The sequence below is a fragment of the Trichosurus vulpecula genome, chromosome 3 (genome assembly GCF_011100635.1).
Source record: "Trichosurus vulpecula isolate mTriVul1 chromosome 3, mTriVul1.pri, whole genome shotgun sequence".
NCBI classification, from domain to species: Eukaryota; Metazoa; Chordata; class Mammalia; order Diprotodontia; family Phalangeridae; genus Trichosurus; species Trichosurus vulpecula.
The window spans coordinates 292,577,898-292,596,802 of NC_050575.1; the positions used below are offsets into that span (position 1 = coordinate 292,577,898).

Here is an 18,905-nt window from a genome sequence, read left to right on the forward strand (position 1 = left end):
TTAGATCACTCCCACCATTCTCTTCCTCGACTTCTACACACAGGTTTCTGAATGAAGGTAGAGAAAATCATGTAACTGTTCTGACTGGGTTCACCACATATTTGTGTTATACAACCTCAACTGCACCCTCACTGCAGCTAGGCAATCCTTCTGTACCTACCTTATCAACTTATTCCAGTCTCGATAGTGGCCCTGTCAAATCTTTTCAGCCATCCTCAGACTTCCCATGGCTCTCACTTCTCCCCTCTCTCAGCTGAGAACTTTCCCTCTTTTTTTTTTTCAGAAAAATGAGACCATTCGCCATGAGCTCCCTTTTCTGTCTTCTTCCTTATCTCTTATCACTCAGGTGTCTTCTTTCATTTTCTTCTGCTTTCCCCCTTTCTCATCTGATTTGAGGTAGCCTTGTTCTGTACCAAGACCAACACCTCTGCTTACTCAGCAATCCTATTTCAGTCTATCTCCTCCAACAACTTGCCCCCTTGTCATCCACATTCCATCTCTTATTTCCTATTTTCCCCTCTCTACTAGCTCCTTCCCCACTGCTTGCAAACACACTCATCGCTCCCCATCCTGAAAAAACTCTCATTCCCACTATAGTGGGCAATCTGCTGGAAAAAATGGGTTCAAAGGTACAAGTAGCATCTGGTCTTGTTAAGGAGGATCATTTATTTGTTAGAGATTCGAATAAAGGAGTAAATAGTGGAAGGATTATACCAACAGGTCAGAAGATGTGAGGGGAGGGGAGAGGGAGCTTCCTGAGCAATTCAGATTCAGAGAGAAACTTAGTGGAGTGGATGAGAGGAAGGGTACTCTGAGAGGTTTGAAGAGAGAAGTTCTGGAAAGCCTAGAACAGCCATCATGAAAGAAAAACTAGGATGTTGGCCCACTTTGAGATTAATCAGGGAAAAAAAAGAGAATTTAAGTAAATTTGTGTCATTGGACCTTTTTTCACCTCTCTATAATCTCTTTTCAGGTAATCTTTTTCACTCCTGTTACTTCATTTATAACCTTCATACCGATGACTCCCAGATCTGTATCTCCAAACCTAACTTCTCACTAGTGATCCATTCCTCCATTTCCAGCTGTCTGCTAACCATCTCCTTGGAAGATAACCCATCTTAAATTCAGCATATTCGATCCATCACCTACCTACCCATTCCCTAAATCTAGGGAGGTTTGAAGAAAGAAGAGTAGGTCCTGAATAGCCATTGCAAATTAAAAACAAATCTATTGACTCAGACATTGGGATTTATCAGGCACGAGAAGAGAACTAGGGAGGAGTAAAAGGACTTAAAAAAAAGAGTCAATAAGAAAGGAATAAAAGGATTTCCTTGCTGCACCCGAGGGCTCAGGAGACCAAGATGTTAGGGGATTCTATCTGGTCTATGCACATGCTAAAGCCTGTACGAATGCCCAGAGAGAGCTCAAGAGGGCAAGTAAAATTGGGGAACAATGAATGGTTCAGTTTGACTGAAGTTTAGAGTACACAAAGGGGAATGATGAGTAATAAGGATGAAAAGAAAAGTTAAGAGTCAAATTATGAAAGTTCTTGCCTGTTATGATAGGTTAAGGAATTTCTGTTTTATTGAGTAGGCATTTGAAAACTGGGAAATTTTTGAATAAGAAAGTTATATCATCAGACTTTTGCTTTAGATAGTTTTTGGTACAGCAAGAATAGGCATTTATTAAGCACCTACTTGCTCAACAAATATCTCATTTGATCCTCACAGCAAATTTGTGAGGTGCCGTTATTAATATTATCCCCTTTTCATCTGAGGAACTTGAGGTAGAGGTTAATTGAATTGCCCAGCATCACATAGCTTCTAAGTGTGTGAGGCTAGTTGGACTTAAGTCGGCCTGGCCTGGTATACTCTGGTCTATCCATTGGCACACCTAGGTACCTCTGGGTGTGGAGAGGAGAAGAGAGAATCAGTGTGAACAAGCTTTATTAAGTGTACCAGGCACTGTGCTAAGCACTGGGGGTACAAAGAAAGGCAAAAAACAGTCATTTGCTCTTTTTTTTTTTTTTTTTGGAGCAAGGCAGGGCAATTAGGGTTAAGTGATCTGCCCAAGGTCACATAGCTAGTAAGTGTGTCAGTGTCTGAGGCCAGATTTAACAGTCCTTGCCCTTAAGGAGCTCAGAGGCTAATGGGCAAGATGGTACGTATGCAGGTATGTACCAACAATGATGCATACCAACCATGGGAGATGATTTCAGAAGGAACGCACTAAAGTTAAGGAAAACTGGGAAAGGCTTCTCGTACAAGATGGGACTTTAGCTGAGATCTGAAGGAAACCAGGGAAGTCAGTGGCAGGAGATCATTATAAGAGTTCCTAAGTTGGGCAAGAGATGATGCAGTCTGTAACTTTGAGGGTGGTGGGGCCGTCAAAGGAAATGGGAAAGTTATAAGGAGGGACAGATACAGGGGGTGGGGAGGTTAGTGATAAATTCAATTTTGAATATATTCCCCACTTATTGGTGGTGCTGTTGCCACCTTGTCTACTTCCCTGTATTCTTTTTTTTTTTTTGTAGGGCAATTGGGGTTAAGTGACTTGCCCAAGGTCACACAGCTAGTCCATGTGTCAGGTGTCTGAGGCTGGATTTGAACTCAGGTCCTCTTGACTCCAGGGTAGGTGCTCCACTCACTGCCCCTACTTCCCTGTATTCTTAAGGTGATTGGTTATTGTCACTCTCTTTCTACAAATAGTTTGAAAGAGAGATAAATGATTAGGGAACCCGGGTTCTCGCCCCCAATTCTGACTTTGTGAAACACTTTAAGGAGTTAAGAACATCTTTCAGCTGCTTTCGGAGGCCCTTTTGTTGTTCCATGGTCTAACTTCTTTAGCTGTTTCCTCCCTAAAAACTATAGAATTCTGGGCTTCTAATGGCAGTGGTTTTGAGAATACTGTTTTTGGAAAATTTTATAAGAAGAGAATATGAAAATGACCATTACATGAGTGACTATGAGGGAATGTGTGTAAATCTGTGTGAATCAATGTGTATAGTTAGCTAGAAATTTGGTTCTTCCAAGCAAACTTAAAAATGATCCCTTACCTTTTATAATTACAAGACAAATGACCAGCTTTCCTGCGGTGCAGGAGCTATTTCCGTTGTATTTACCAATGATAGAGAAAAAGAGGATATTGGCCTTGTCTAGGCAGAACTGAGGCATCATGAATAATTACCCTCCCCAAAGGCTGAGTAGACCATCGACAATTTTAGGAATTGATCTTCAAAAGGTAGGTTAAACTACTGAAATTTTAGAGAGTTTAGTAGAAGTGATTATTATATGTTAATGAAATATCCTGGAGGCTTAACTTACTTTTAAAAAAATTTATTTTTTTTTTAAATTTTGCATTCTTTTCTTTTTAAATTTTGCATTCCAGAGATTTCTCCCCCTCTCTCCTAACTCTTTTTTTCTACACTCTGAGAGGGCAAGTAATATATCAGTGAGGCTTCACTTTCTGATAGCCATGGGTAGAAATCCTTTGTTGAATTAGTAAAAACTGAATTTCTTAGCCTAGGGCCTGTCACTAAATTGGACCTAAATAAATGCTTGTTGGATGAATAGATGCATGGGTAAGTAGGGTGTTATTACCGCTGGGCTCCTACTAGGACCTCCTAGTATGTCTTCAGGGTTGGTTTTTAAGGACCTTTTGGGTTAAAGTGTTGCACAGGCTGCTTGAACCACAGTTATGGTTTATATGTCCATACCGTCAACAATCTAAATAATTAATCTTCAGACATTTGATCTTCACAACCACCCTGGAAGGTTGGTGCTACTTTTATCCCCATTTTACAGTTGAAGAAACTGAGGCAACAGAGGTTATGTGATTTGCCCAGGATCATACAGTAGTATAAGTGTCCAAGGTGGGATTTGAACCAAGGTCTCATCTTGATCTCTTTGGGCCTCAGTTTTCTCATTTGTAAAATGAAGGATTTTCCACTCTGAGAAGCTATAATTTCTGCTATTCCCATGATGAGGTGTTGCAACTCCCCCAAATGCTGGTAATTATGAGTCTCTAATAGTATTATAAAAATGATTGAAAAATCAAGGTTATTTTTTTTTTCCTAACAAGTACATTTATTGAGCACTTCCGGGGTTCTACGTGAAGACAGATATTGTTTCTCTCATATTTCTGTAGAGTTAAAGTTTAAAAAATACATTCCAGAAAGAGGAATTAAGGATATTTCTCAGCTGGTAGGTACCATTCTGAGCACAAGCTTGTTGAACAAGTGTATGAAATTTGCATTACAATACATCTAAAACCTCGTGCTAGTCAAAGAGGAATGCAAAGTGACAATTTGCTTCAAGGCTAAAGCTCCTCTTTTTCCCTGCACATCATATAAACGTTCATTACAGTTAAAAAAAAATGAGGACAAAAAATCTGGGAACATTGAATAGCACACATGTGTAACGGACCCTGAATATTGCAACATGGTGATACAATGGTAATTAGCAGGAATGGATTTTCCCTTGCAAATTTTAAAGAATATTTTCCTTTTTTTCGATTTTTGCATCTGTGGTGCTCTGATGTAACTTATCTTTTCCTTGGGCTGAATATACTTCAGTTTTATACAGAAATTTATAATTAAGTGGACTATAAAATGTGTAAGGAATGAAATGCATAAAAGCACGAAAATACAAAAGCAAGACATGTCTAAAATATTATTCTTTGGCCGACTGTACCCTTTATAATTTTTAACAGATGCTGCTTAGAGAAAGATCATAAAAATAGAGTGCTTTATGAGAATTTCTGGTTTGCCAGCTGGAGAAAGAAAAGGACTAAAAGTCAGAAGCATGCATCTCCCATAGTTAGCAGACAAAAAGAATTCTGTTTTAGTTTGCAGATCTGAGTAGCCAGCTGTCAAATCGAGTGCCTGAAAAAATCTTGCACAGCCGCAAACCTGCCCTTCCTTAGGGCGTCTTCAGCACCAATTCTTACAGAGCTACGTCATTCCACAGTAAGCCCTCCGCAGACACTCCTCCGACTTCGAGGTGGCCGCGGGCTGCTTAGCATTCCGCGCACACTCCGCGGTGGGCACCGGCCCAGAGCCGCACTGCACAAAGCAGTCCCCCTCCGGACTGCGGCGGGCGGGTCTGATAACGCAGCCAGCGCTCCCCCAGCTTTCTCCCTGGTGACAGAGTGCAGGTTGCTGGGAAACAGCATCATTTAGGGGGTAGAAACTTCAGCAGTTTCCTGAATGTAAAAAAAAAAAATGGCTTAAGGTGCTCCATTGCAGGTAACTTAGGTGAAAAGGGGTGAGAGAGAGAGAGAAAGAGAGAGAATGAACATGAATGATCTTTGTTTCTGAGGATTATGCTACTCTGAGGCTGTCTTTTAATATGTGGTATAAAGAAAGGATTATTATTTTCTGGAGAAACCTAAGGTGTTAGATAAGCAAGATCCAATAGCAGCCATGACTTAGGTGTGGCACAACAGATTTATGGATTAAAGAGCATGAATTTCCGGGAGTAAGATATGAACCCAGGTATCTGTGATAATATTTTACTGAATTTCGCTAGAAATTAGAAAATTTAGTATCATTTTTAAGGACTGACTGGTTTAGAGTAAGGACGTTAATGAGAAAGCTGGATTTCAGCTTTTATAAGAGGTCCAAACCTGGATAGGCCCATTTGGCTTTTGAAGTCCCTAGCCTAATAAGAAGTAGAGATACATGAAAGCAGAAGAGGGCACTGAAAAAAATAGGACATAGTTTAATTTTAAAAAATTAACAATAAAACAACGTAGCTTAATGGAAAGGGAACTGAGTTAGAGGACCAGAATTCAAATTTTGGGTCTGTTGTTTGCTCTCTCTGGGATCATGAACAAATTACTTCTATAATGTCTGTGGACCTCAATTGCCTCCTCTGTAAAATGACGGGGTTGGGCTAGATGACCTTTAAGGTTTTCTTTTCTTTTTTCCCCCAGATCTGTATCCTGTGGTGTTTTTCTAGCTGCCTTCTGAGTGCTTCTAAAAGCACTAATTATTCATGGAAAATCCAGGTTTCATGCAGCATCACAGTTGATATATTTTAAGCTTGATGTGGCCAGTCATACGTTCTTAACCCATAGCTGAACTGGAATAGTTCTCTACTAAATAAATATGGGGTTCTCCCTGAACATTAGGTCCAGGCTCACTGCCTTTCTTGCCTTTTTTTTTTCCTGGCCATACTGTCTTACATTGCTCTAAATAGTGGTCAGGTAACCTTCAGTGCTGTAGTCCAATAGTCTGCCTTGTAGATATGCCAGTGTTATAGTAACACATAAGATAGTGTGTTGAAATTGCACCATTAAAAACAAGGTTCAGATGCCACTTTCTTCATGAAGCCTCCCTGACCCTCTAGCTCAGAATGCTCTCTCCCTCACCTGCCTTTATATTTTCCTTAAGCGCTTCAGCTTTGGTGGGAGCACACACAGTGATCAGATCAGGGATCCATTAAAGGAAATGCTTCTTTGAAGTGATACCTCTTTGTTTATATGTCTTATCAGGTTCATATTATAAATTCCATGGGGCAAGGACCATATGTTGTTTAACTTTGTAGTAGCGCATACCATTCTGCACATTCAGTTGCAGCCATTTCTCTTCCCTTTCAACGTTATTCAACATGTGCGTTGAATAAATGAATAAAAATGAATGGAATCTATTCCACAGTTCCAAGTAGGAGTCCACTGTGGGTGTTCCACTCAAACCTGAAGATCTTAATTTATCCTTGTCTTTATACCCTGTTCAATTCTTGTCCATGTCCCTATGTAAGACCTCCAATGAAGACAAATTAAAATTAAGTGCTTAAGGGTGCAAGAAGGTGCTAGATCAAAATGAAATATAATAGATCCAAGATGCTCTAAATTTCATGGAATGTGAGAGTTGCAAGGGGCTCCAGAGAATCCCTTCATTTTACAAGTGAAAAAAACTGAGGTCCAGAGAGGTCTAATTACGTGTCCAATGTCACACAACTGGTTAATGGCCGAGTTGGACCAAAACCCAGAATTCCAAATTCCAGGGCACTTTGGGAAAGAAGGAGAGCTCAGCTGGTCAGCTCATCATCTGATCACTTGTGACTGCCCACTCAGCCTATGCTTAAGATAGTATTTAGTAGATGCTGAGGGCTGCTACATAATCTGTTTGGATAATCTCTTTTAATGTTTTTAGTGTTTGTTGGGTAATCTGTTTTAATATGAACCTCTGGGAGATGGATTGAGGTGCTACTCTAATAACTGTGGACCTTTTGCCTCTCCTCAAGTCTTCTCCTGTAGGCAGCTGCCAGTTCTTCCCGTGTGTAGGACTGATGTAGTAACAATAATATTCATGATTTTATAGATTTATTGAATGTTAAAGCAAGAAGACATCTCCCTGGGTGGTTATCTAGAGGTTAAAGGACTGGAGTCACACAACTAGGTGGTTGGTGTTAAAGAGGCTTAAAAAAATAAATTTAGTATTAAAATATATGGTGAGAAATGGGCTAACAATTCCCCTATTTATAAGGCAAAACATACTGATCAATTCCGGAGAATATTTAGTGGGTGCTGAATTTGGAGTCATCAGCTACAGAAGTAGAATTTCTAGGAGTAGGGGGACAAGAGAAGCCATGCTGAAGAGATCAAATGAGATAACATATGGAAAGCACTTTACAGACTTTAAAGGGCTATATGAATGTCAGTTACATGATATTGATGACAGTGATGATGATGGAATGGGTGAGGGAGTCTTCTTGTACCTTCAGGACACTTTTTTCCACTGATGCTATCTTTGGATATCAACCCCACTTCGAAGAACAGCTTTAGCAGAGATAATATCCTTATTTATGGCCACATCTGAGAAGATGGGAAAGGAGTAGAGCTGATGGATATTTTAGGAGTCATAGACTGAATGGTCTTTTTCATATCTCTAGCAGTCAGTGTTTTATCCATTTTGGTACATGGATACTAGTACTCAGTTAGAAGTACTCATTCCTCATCCTTTGAATCATAGGCATTTATACTTAATGCACCTTATAGTTAGTTCTGGGGCCTCATTAGTATAAAATTCCAACTGCAATGACTTCTTTCACCATTTTAGTCCCATACTGGAATGATCACATCCTGCATCCAGAATTCTTACTAGAAATTTTAGCACCTAAGGCAAATTCATTTAGAGGGAGAGAAATGGTGGGGCGATCGGCGATTAAAGTTAGTCCATTTTTCTTTGTAGTTGGTTTGGACTGGAGACATAGATCATGGGAACAGAGGAGATTGGAGCCAAGATATTTTAAGAGGGGGAAAGGTTGTGTTGGAGATTATAGCAACACAGATCCAGATGGACTAGAATGGACTTTATAAGAGGTTGCTGATGAATGGTGGTAGAAGGAAGGTCTGAAAATGCCAGTGGGATTGTTAAAGAGAATGCCAACTTCTCATGTGTCTGGGTATCAGGAAATATGAGAGCCAGAATAGCTTAGCCATGAAGAGGGTTCTAAGAGAAGTAATCTTTAGGGGAGAGTTAGGTTGCACTGAATATCAAAAGACTGAAGGAATATGAAAGGAAGAAATTTTAGGTAAAAAGTCATAGAATTTTAGCTCAAAGTGACCGTAGAGATCATCTCTAGTCTAGCTCTCTTATTTTACAGATGAAATGAGGTCATTTGTCCAAGGTCACATAACAAAAGAATGGTAGAGTCAGGATTCAAACTCACATCTTCTGACTCTAAATACAGTGATCTTTTCACTGCCCAATAACAAAAGAAGGGTTTTGGAAGGAGGTCAAACAATACTGACTGGGTGAGGGCTAAGGTTGAGTTTGCTATGGGTGGGAGCCGGGGTGCTGACCCTTCTGGCTTATCCTGCATTGATTGTGGTTGTCCAAGTGACCCAGGTTCCCAGGTCTGGTGTGGAGGGAGGGGATAGCAAATTTTGTCCCACCTGGAAGAGGCTCATAACATCCATAATACCCTGGGAGTGGGGCGGGGATGAGGAGAGTGGCAGCCATGTATCTGGGAGGGAGTTAGGGTGGGGAGCATGCTCCATGAGTTGGCTGCTGGGGAGCAGTCTTAGTTGCCGCATGCTAATTTTGGCTCTGCCTAACCTTCACCATCTCTAGCAATTAAACTACCTCCAAACACCCAACCTTGCAGTTCTATTCTGGCCACAATCTCCTATGATGCCATTTCTCCTACTCTGTCATAGCTATCTACCACACAAGTTGTTAGGAGGATTGGATGAGCTAATGTGTGCCATACAAATGGCATCTCTCATTATCACATCACACTAAATTTTTGCCTCGAAAGTGACCATCCCTGACTCATCCCTGTTCTTCCCTTGCACCTCCTCAACTATGGTTTCACTTGCATCCCATTCAACCCCCATAGTTAGTCACGTCAGTATTTCATTTAGCCACTGCTCCTGACCTTACACTGATCTTGTCTTTTTTTGACCTACTAATTTTCATTCCTGCGTAAGCCCCATTCTCTGATTTCTCTGTACCTGCTTAGTATCACTTGAAAAACTTATGAAATTGAACTGGTCTCACTATCAAGTTTATGGTATATTACTTCAGCTGGAACCTTGATGGTGCTTGCTGTTTCTTCCCCTACAATGGAAAAAGCCTTGGTTCTGGAGTAAGAGGACTTGGGTTTCGATTTTACCTCTGTAGTTACTTTCCTGTGTGATTTAGGGCTCAGCATCCTTCTGTATAAATTGTTGGAGTTGGACTGGGCCTCTGAGTTCCCTTCCAACTCTACGTCTGTGTTCCTATGATTATCTTGCTCCACCCTTACTACTGATTTTCTCTCTCATTCCCCATAGTAAATCCTGCAGACTTTTCCTACCACCCTCATGCTTATAGCAAATGGCTTAGCCTTCTGCTTTAGCAAGAAGTTTGAGACCCTCAGAAGGGAGTTCCTCAGCTTCTGTTCTCTGTTCATCCAAACTCAGTGCCGTCGTGCACTATGCTTCTCTCCCTCTGGTCACAGGAAGAAATAGTCCTGCTGCTTAGTAGATCTCAGAGGCCATCTATTCCAGTCCTCTCACTTTACAGATGAGGAAACTGAGGTGAAGTGATTTGTCTGAGGTAATGCAGGTGGTAATCTTGAGAAGCAGGGCAAACCTCCAACTCACCAGCTGGGGTGGCTTGCAGTTAACCTGTCTTCACCAATTCCCTTTCATCTCCTCTGGAATGTTACTATAACAATTCTCCCATCTTCCCCATACATCTTAGATCTGTTCCTCTCCATTGGCTTCTTCTTATCTTACCAGAAATGCTCAAGCCTCATCAATGGTAAACGTGTTCCCTGGACTTTCCCACCTCTTCCAGCTTCTTAAACCATCCCCACTCTTCTCACTTCTGAAGTTCATGAAAAGTTGTTTTGATAATTCCATTTCCTTAACACCCACTCTTCCCTCAACCCTTGGTATTCCAACATCTGCCTGTAGTACTTTATTGAATCTGTTCTCTCAGAGGTTACCAATGACTACCTAATTACAAAATTTCATATTATTGTCCTTTATATTCCATTCTAACTATATTACTTTTGGTCCCCTGAATGCCGCCTTCATTTCCTCACGGCCTTTGCCCACCCTTGCCTATATCTGGAATGTTACTCTCCCCTCTCCCTCTCCACTCAGTTACAATTCCTTTAACTAACTCAAAACACCAAGCCTTTTTTTGGGTGGCTGAGTGGAGGGCATAATTGAAATTATTGACAAATGTTGCATATAACATTTCTGGAAGCTTTCCAGCTCTTTGATCTCTTTGCTGCTCATTATTTTTCTCTTACTGACCAGTAAGGAAGAATCGCCCATTAGTAATCATAATAATAGTTTTTGTGTTTATATAGTGTTTTAGTGGTTACAAAATGCTTTCATATCCATTATTTCATTTGAGCCTCAATGACTATGTGGGGTGGGAAGGGCAAATGGAATTATCCCAGTTTTCTTTATGATGACTCTTAGGCCTGGGTGGTGGTGGGGGGGCGGGGGAGGGAGCAGGTTTCCCAAGCTGATTAGCATCTTCCAATACTAATCACTGTCTTCTGATCCTGTCACTACTTTTACTGTACCCACAGCCTCATCTTTGAAAAAGGTCAATGCTGTTGCTGTTCCCTGACAGGCAGAGGATGGACATGCCTGATCCCCTTTTCTTCTGTCCTGGCTGCTTTCTTATCAGTCCTAGTTCTTCATTCCTAGTGGCTGTTAAGGGGTGTTAGTCCTTCCATCCTTATCCTTTTTTCCTGGAGGCTTACAATCTATTTCTCGGAAAGCCACATGGAATGAAGATAATTTCATTTTTGTAGTCATATCCCTAGTTCCTTGCACAGTGTTTTGCACATAATAGGTGTTTGATAAATGGTTACTGAATTGAGTATAGGATAGCTGTAAGATCACCTTTCAATGTTGATTACCTTGGCTGAGAAATAAATGAGGAGAAGTTGGTTAGGAAATGGCTTCCTCCAATCTCAGTAGTTTAATTCCTTACACTTTTTTTTGAACCTCAGACTTCTGGTAGAATTAGAAGTTTCAAATAGAATCTACAGTTTCAGGTCGAGACCATGTTTGACATTTCCATCTAGCCATCTACCGGGACGCTAAAAAGTCCACTTAGCTCAGGCATTTTGCCATTTGTGCCGTTGTTAGCCTCCTTCTCCCTTTCAGGAACAGCGATTGATCTTCTAGACCCAGATCCCCAGAGACCATGACCCCTCAATTTAGGGGAATAAATCCATTCTTTTTGGGGACTTCACAGTGGGGCTGAGCAGTCCTGACTTGCAGATGAGTGAATGAAAACTCACTTAACCCATTCTATCTAGTCAGCACCAAAGGATGCTTTACACCCTATCCAGTTATTCATCTGGACACTGGGGGCTTACACAACACAAGTCTATCTGATGATAATAATAAAACAGTCGCTACCACCCCTGCTACTAGAAAGATGTGAAAACTATAGCACTATGGTTTTACCTGCTAATCTCAGTGATTGCCCAGGCTGGGGGTCAGCAAACTGTTGCCCACAGGTGAAATCTGCCCCGCTGCCTATTTTTGTATTGCCCACAAGCCAAGAATGCCTCCTCCATTCTTAACATTTTACATTTTGGCCTAGACCAAAAGTCCACTCTGTGGCCATAACATGGAAGCTGCAGTGTACAAACAAGATACGCACGGTATTAAAGAGATCCTGCATCTGTTGTCAGAATGTTTCAGGTTCCTGGAGTTTCTCTGTCTTAGCAGTCTGGGTTTTCTGCCCTCCGGCAATAGAGCACTATAGCCTTCAGGTGCCCTTGGATGCTCTCTGGGCAGAACGTTGGAAAGCCTCTTACTTGTTTCATCACCCTCATGCTGGATGCCCTGGCAGAATCCTTTTTGCCTTGCCTCTGTCTCTCTTTTTGTGCAGTTTTGGGCCTGGATGAAGGAGCTTACGATTGTTTCTTGTTGAATCACTTCATCGTTATTCGATCTGGTGCCTTTTTAAAATCTTTGCTGGGGTGTAGGTGAGAGAGGGAGGTCTGGGCTTTGAAGTGCCCTTTCAAACCTCCGTCTTATCCGGAAGTCCAAAGGAGCCATTTCTTAAGTTTTTGTGAAACAAATGATTACTGTATAACTTAGACTCCACAAGGAAGGGGGAGGTAGCACTGACCCAGGAAGGACCCAAGATGAGGAGGAGGAGGAACATGGCATCTCCATTCTCTGCCTGTCAGGGAATATCAACAACATTAACCTTGTTTTTAAAGATGAGGCTGTAGGTACAGTAAAAGTAGTGACAGGATCAGAAGACAGATAAAGCAGTGATCAGTATCAGAAGATACTAACTAGCTTGGGCGAGCCTCCCACTCTCTGGGCCTGAGAGACATCACATGGAAAACTGGAATCATTCCATTTGCCCTTCCTACCCCACATAGCTATTGTGAGGTTCAAATAAAGTAACTGATGTGAAAACATTCATTACCGTGGATCTCTAAGCCTGTTTTTTTTTTCGTGAAAAACAAAGGGTCCACTGTGTTTCTGTAGTATTATGAACAAAATTGTATGAAGTCATAGCTAAAAATTCAATTCTAAATATTTAACTCAGCACAGAAGCAGCAGGTAAATAAAAGCTTTTCATAATCTTTTGTTTTCTGACATATGAGTCTTTTTCTCCCCTCCACTTCTAGTTATTCTTTATTAAAGCCTGCTTACCTACCCTTTCATAGCATTCGTATTAACATAAATTTCTCTTTCATCATCTGTAGATTTCTTGATCTAGTTATATCAATCTTAGAGCTATTTGTTTTATATTCTTTAATTCAGTCTCCTTAGTTACCTATTGTTTTCTTCTTTTCTCTATTCTTATTGGTTGTTCTGATTTTTTTTATGTCCAGTGGTTCGAGTATTTGTAGGACTTTGTGGATTGTCTGTAGGATTGCCATTCATCTGAGTCTAGGAGAATGACCTCAAATTGTACTCATAGCACCCAAATATTTTATATGAAGGAAAAATATTGGGGTAGTGGGAAAAGGGAGATTTAAGGTTCATGAAGCTAAAACAGAAAATTTTGATTACTCAAATCAGATGAAAATCAGTTAACTAAAGGAGAACTACCATGATTCTTCCATAGCCACACGAGTTTAGCTAGTAGAAAAATTAATTCAAGTCAATTTAAAAAGTATTGAGTGTTTTCTGTTCTGAGCATTATGTTAGTCATACCCACATGAGTGGGTATGATATAGAGAGGTATAGAAGACATGGCCTTTCCCCTTATATTTTAGTTGGAGAGGTATATACAATATCTCCTATCACAGATATTCAGATTATTCAAGTTATTTTAATTAAGATGAGCTTGTGTTTTTCAATACTTACTGTCCTTTGCTTTAAGGATTTCTATATTAAGATCCAGAGAACGGCATTCTTCCTGATATTATTGGTTTTTCTGATTTCTTGGTTATCATCATCCTATAAAGTACTTAGTGATTTTTCTCATTGAATTCCATGCCATAAGAGTGACATTTATTCTAATGTTTTATTAGTCCTGTTACATTCACTGTCAGCAACAGCATTTTAAATACAACTGATGGAATATAAATAATTTACTAAAATTGTACCAGGTAGCATTTTCTACAAAGGAAATTATAGAAACCAATATACAAATTAGTAATTATATTATTACAAACTTAAAAAAATCCCTTTATATTAGAAACATAATAAAAGTCATTGACGTTTTTTATAGTACACCAAAGTTTGCAAAACACTTTGTAAACATGGTCTCATTTAAGCCACAAAATAATGCGTTAAGGCTACAGATGAGGAAATAAACTCAGGCCGGTTAAGTGAATAATCCAGGTTCCCATAGCTAGTAAGTATAAGAGATGGAACCTGAGCCTGGTGCCCAACACTTCATTTAGTTTGCCATATTGTCCTCTTAATATAAAATAGGACTGTATACTACAGCTTTCAGAGCTTTGCCTACTTTAGTGAATCTGATGAGTCATTGCTACACCTGGGCTGTTCATCTGTTAGTCCTCACTTGCTACATCACTGACCTACTTTATCACATGGATGTCCCATTTACTACCTGCATGACAAGCTCTATAACTGTGCAAAAGAATTTGACTTAACCATTAAGAGATGGAAAGAAAGAAGAAAAATCAGGTGAATGATGAATGCCTATTGTCCAAATCAAGTCAAGCCAAAGAGGATTTATTAAGGCTTACTTTGTGACAAGTACAGTGTTAAGTAAGTACTGTTAGTACAAATATAAATAGCGAGTCCTTGCTGTTGAGGAACTCACATTCTAATGGGAAAAGACACTATATAAAAAGGAGCTGAAAATCAGTGGAGGCTTAGGGGAAGAAGGTCCTTGGTGGGGACATGGTAAAGAAAGTCTAGAGAGTCATGGGTGAAACTTGGAGAGGAATGAAGACATAACATAGTCTGGTTTTTTAACCTTAAAATGGAGGTTCTGGGAGAAACTAACCAATCAGAGAAAGGGACCCAAGGGGGTACTTCCAGTGTGAGAAGTCCAGGGGTGAAGTGAACTTCCAGGGTCAGGAGGCATCTGTAGCAAATTAGAGAAAGTCTAGAGTGTTAGGAGTGGAGCCTAGAGAGGAAATTATAGCATGTAATTATGACATGAAGTTACACGGACAATCCATAGAGGTCATCATTGGTATATATGTCTTTCATAGACACTGCATTTAGACAGTGAGTTTGGCCCAGAATTAAAGAGGAGAAAAGTGGACTAGATTGTCTGTGGAAAATCGTAGAGTTTCTTTAATGACCCTAACCTTCTCTCTGAAATAAAGGTCTGTCTTTTTAATACTAATATTCTACCAGTGCTCTATATCTGTACGTCATGGGATATTATTATCTATTAAGAATTGAAAATGAGTGTCCCTGAAAGAGGAGGCAGCTAGTTGACACAGTGGGGACAGAGCACAGGAAGATCTGAATTTAAATCTGGCTTCAGACCTTTACTTACTGTGTGACCCTGGGCAAGTCACTTAACCTCTGTTTGTCTTAGAAGTTTGTCTGGAGAAGGAAATGGGTAACCACTTCAGTATCTTTGCCAAGAAAACCCCATGGACAATGTTGGTGTGCTGTGGTCCGTAGCATCATGAACACAATTGAATGAGGGAAGAACATCACTGAGAGAATAATGGAGAGGTCCCTCTCGGTATGAACAGGCTGTAACATATAACAAATACAAAATTATGAGTAAGGGTGTCTTCAAAGAAGCGTATGATCCAAAAAGAAGTTGAGTTGGTTATGTGTAAAAGCAAGGGATAATCAGATATACCTCGTGTGTTCTACTAGTATCCTTGTGATATCAAGGGAAAGCGAGGAAGGCTATCAGGGTGTTGGGTAAACTGTGGCAAAGTTATAGGAGGATATGAACAAGAATGGAATATGTTAGGCTGTGGTCTGCATTTTTGGAGGAAAAATTCACATCAATGGAATCACTGATGCATTTGAATATTTTGAACGATCTTGGTCAAATTTCTTTACCTTGTATAGCCCTTACCTTCATCTGGAAAATAAGGGGGTTATGGCTAGATAATCTCTTTTCTTCCTTCGAGTTCTAATTCCTGTGATCTATCTGGATTCTGTATCCCAATGTCTATCTTTTACATTTAGATATCATGTTGACTGATTGATTATTTAATAGTTTCCTTAGCATACTCCATAGTCCTTATCCTCTAATCGATTAACAAAAATTTATTACCACTATGTGGCCGGCACTGACAAAACTTAAACAATCTCTGCCCTCAAGGAGCTTGTATTTGAATGGGAGAGACATCATGGACGTATATAAGTATATGCAGAATATTTACAAGATGAGTACAAGATAGTTTTGGGAGGAGCATCCAGGGGAATCTAGAAAGGATTCATGTGGAAGGTGGCATTTGAGCTGAATCTTGAGGGAAACCAATGGTTCCAAAAGGCAGAGGTGAGGTGGGAGACCATACCAGGGATGGGAGACAGCCAGCATAAAGTTGAGGAAACTGGAAATGGAGTATTTATTGTGTGAAGAGTAGCAAGTAGGTCAGTATTGTTGGAATTCAGAATTCGTGGAAGGGATTAATGTGTAAGAAGACTGGAAATATAGGAAGGAAGGAGCCAGGTTGTAAGGAGCTTTAAATGTCAGAGGAATTTTTATTGTATTCTAGTGGTGGTAAAGAACCATTGGAGTTTATTGAGCATGGGCCTGATTTGGTCAGACCTGCCCTTTAAAAAAAATTACTTTGGCAGCCATGTAAAGGAAGGGTTGGAGTTGGTGGAGACCTGAGACAGAGAAGTCATTATCATTATTATTTTAAATAATATTTTATTTTTTCCCTCAATTATATGTAAAAACCATTTTTAACATTTGTGAGTTTTTTTTAAATTTTGAGTTCCAAATTCTGTCCTTCCTTCCTTCCTTCCTCTCCTCCCTCTCTGAGATGGTGAGCAATCTAATGTAGGTTGTATATGTGTAACCATGTTTTCCATATTAGTCATTTTGTGGAAGAAAGCTCAAACCAAAAAAGGAAGTAAGAAAGAAGGAAGGAAGGAAAGAAAGAAAAAGTGAATATTTGTATGCTTTAGTCTGTATTCAGCTCTTTCTGTGGAGGTAGATAGCATTTTTCGTCATGAGTACTTTGGGATTGCCTTGGATACAATGGTGAGTCCATTGTATTGCTGAAAATAGCTAAGTATTCACAGTAGGTGAGAGGTACTTAGGACCCGAACTAGGTGGTGGTTGTACGATTGCAGAGAAGGGGACGTTCAAGAGAGGTGTTATCGAGGTAGAATGGGTAAAATCCAGATTAGATATCTTGGGCAAGAGTGAAAAATAGATGATGCTGAGTTTCTGAACGTGGGGACTGGAAGGATGACAATGGCATCGACAGAAACAGGGAAGTTTGGAAGAGGGCATGGTTTAAGGGAAAGATCATGAATTCTGTCTTAGACGTTTTGAATTTAAAATGTCTAAGGGGACAGCAGGATATCCAGTTTGACACATCTAATAGGCAGTTGGAGATGTGTTATTGGAAGACAGGAAAGAGACCAGGGATATATGTGTGTAGACCCAGGAGTCATCTGCATAGAGATGATAACAACAATAACAGCCGTAATAATACTCATGGGAGTTGGTTGGGTCATCAAGTGAGAAAGCATAGAGAGAAAAGAGAAGAGGGCTCAGAATAGAGCCTCAGGGGACACCTACAACTATTTGGTGTGATAGGGCTGACCATCCTACCAGTGAGATTGAGCATGAGTGGTCAGACAGACTGGAGCAGAACCAGATTTTGGAAATTCGTGATGGAATGTGACGTGGCTTTGCTGAGTCTTGAGGCATCTTCTGGGATGTGACATTCTAAATCACATGGTTTTCTTGTAACACCGACAACTCAATTTGTATTGTTGTACTTCCGAGACATTTTTGTAATTTTTGCTTCGGGAAGGTTCGCGGCTTTAACTGCATATTAGGAAGTAGGTAGAAACAGGGATCCAGACTCTTGAGCCATATGTAAATGAAATTTACCCTCATAAACAATGAAAGTTATATCAGCAATTTTCACATGAATAAGTGGAACCATGAACGTAATCACAGTAAACGGGGAGATTTTGCTCTAAAGTATTGGGAAAATTTTGTTGATAAATAGCATAAGAGTATTTTTGAAAGTATTTGTCTTTTAAAATCGTATCTAGCTAGGGTTATGTTCAAGTACAGAAGTCTAGGCTTCATTATATGCACTGAAGTAGTTTTACAGCTATGGGAAACTTGAGAGCTATGAATTCTAATTCCGACTTCTATTGACTTGGTATACAAATTAGTCAGTTTATCTTTTTTGTACCCCAGTTTCCTGTTCTGTGAAATGGTGAACTTTAAGATGCTTTAGCAGTCCTTTTAATAATAATGCTAATGGTCTTAATAATATACAAGATTCATACAGTGCTTTAAAATTTGCAAAATGCGCTACTTATGTTATCTAGTCCTGTTATCCCTATTTTAGAGATGAGGAAACTGAGGCTGAGAGAAGTTAAGTGGTTTGCCCAGGGGCCGCAAGTATTTGAGTCAGACAGAATTCAACCTCAGCTTTTCCTTATTTCAAGGCCACAAGGAGGACCTTGGCAGAGTGTCGAGTTAAGAAGACCTGCTGTTAAATACTGCCTCTGACACATACTAGCCGTGTGATCATGAGCAAGAAGTCGATCTCTGTGCCTCAGTTTCCTCATCTGTGTGTAACAGAGTGTAGTGAGCCCCACGTGTAGAGAGGAGCCCACGTATGGTGAGGGCTGTTCTTGTGTGGCTCATTTGGGGTTGAAGGCTGCTCTGCTCTCCTTAAAGAGGGGTTACTGCCAGTTAATAAATGGTCAAAGAATATGAACAGGCAGTTTTCAGAAGAAGAAATCAATGCTATCTATAGTCATATGAAAAAATGCTCTAAATCACTGTTGATTAGAGAAAGGTCAAA

General features: G+C 40.1%; 1 protein-coding gene across 1 annotated transcript in view; it reads left to right on the plus strand.

Moving 5' to 3' along the window:
- The window catches only part of MSRA (methionine sulfoxide reductase A), a 558,760-nt gene that overhangs the window by 14,424 nt on the left and 525,431 nt on the right, over positions 1–18,905 (plus strand). The window lies entirely within an intron of this gene.